Genomic DNA, 1609 nt, shown 5'->3' with positions numbered 1-1609 from the left:
CCCAGGGGGACAGCTTGAGGCTCTGTCTCAAAAAAAAAAAAAAAAAAAAGTCATTCATGCAACAGAAGCATTTATACCCCCTACTGTTTTGAGATGAAGATATATAATTTCATGTTTATCAACCAGTCAAAAAGCAAGAGACTTGGTGTCAGAGGTCTCCCAGGTGGGGAAGCCAGGTGCTGCCCCCCGACCACGGGGGGCTACTTGTTTGTTCCAGACAGTTTGGCTCCTTCTGAGCTAATTGTCCTTGCCTAGAAGTGAGGGAGGGAGCCAGTATCCTGATACAGATTCCACCTGGGTGACCTTGCCCAGGAGGGGAGTAGGGAGTTTACACTAGCCTTTTCATTTCCAAATGAGGTTACATTAACCTCTTCATTCCCAAATGGAGTTACATTAACCTTTTCATATATTCCCTTCCCCTTCCCATTCTCTTGCTGTTCCCAGCTTGTCCTGCATTCTTTCCAAAAATCGGGACTTTTTAAAAATGTCACAGGTTGAGGGACAAATTGTTAAAAATCGAGACTGTCCCACCAAAAGCGGGACGTCTGGTCACCTTATCCCACAAGCCACTGATTCCTCCCATCCACCCGTGGCCCTGGCCCAGGAAAGAACTCTCAAGGATTAGGAAAGAAGAGGCAGCTGCCTTCATTCCACACGCACACAGCACCACGCCACCCTTTATTCCAAAGGGCTTCCCTGCTCCTTCTGGGAACCTGTGTTGTCTGTCTTTGTATTAAGCTTAGGTTATGATGAATTGTGCTGTGTGTGAGTGGAGTCTGGGACCTGGTAAAGATGGGACATCTCTGTCCCTTCCCAGCCAGCAGGGCCTATGGGGGAAGGGAGGCCGCCTCAAGGATTTACCTAGCGATGCGGCAGAGTCCTCTGTAATAGGAACCTGTAGGCTTTTCCACATGTGACCCTGGTTAACCTTACAGCTAGGACAGGAGAGAAGGAAGGAAGGGAGGGAGGGAAGGAGAAAATGGGGGAAGGGGAGAGGGAGAGAAAATGGGGGAAGGGGAGAGGGAGAAGCAGAGGAAGAGAGGAGGAAGGGAGAGGGAGAAAAAGAAGGAGAGGAGAGAAGAGGAAGGGAGAGGGAGAGAGGAGGAAAGGAGAGGGAGGGAGGAGGAAGGGAGAGGGAGAGAGGAGGGAGAGAGGAGGAAGGGAGAGGGAGAGAGGAGGAAAGGAGAGGGAGAGAGGAGGAAGGGAGAGGGAGAGGGAGAGAGGAGGAAAGGAGAGGGAGAGAGGAGGAAGGGAGAGGGAGAGAGGAGGAAGGGAGAAAGGAGGAAGGGAGAGGGAGAGAGGAGGAAGGGAGAGGGAGAGAGGAGGAAGGGAGAGAGGAGGAAGGGAGAGAGGAGGAAGGGAGAGGGAGAGAGGAGGAAGGGAGAGAGGAGGAAGGGAGAGGGAGAGAGGAGGAAGGGAAAGGGAGAGAGGAGGGAGGGAGAGAGGAGGAAGGGAGAGAGGAGGGAGGGAGAGAGGAGGAAGGGAGAGGGAGAGAGGAGGAAGGGAAAGGGAGAGAGGAGGAAAGGAGAGGGAGAGAGGAGGAAGGGAGAGGGAGAGAAGAGGAAGGGAGAGAGGGAGAGAGGAGGAAGGGAAAGGGAGAGAGGAGGAA

The sequence above is a fragment of the Otolemur garnettii genome, unplaced genomic scaffold, assembly GCF_000181295.1.
Source record: "Otolemur garnettii isolate 467f Iridium unplaced genomic scaffold, OtoGar3 scaffold00128, whole genome shotgun sequence".
Classification (NCBI taxonomy): domain Eukaryota; kingdom Metazoa; phylum Chordata; class Mammalia; order Primates; family Galagidae; genus Otolemur; species Otolemur garnettii.
The sequence above is the reverse complement of the archived record's forward strand: the minus strand, read 5'-3'. Positions refer to the sequence as shown.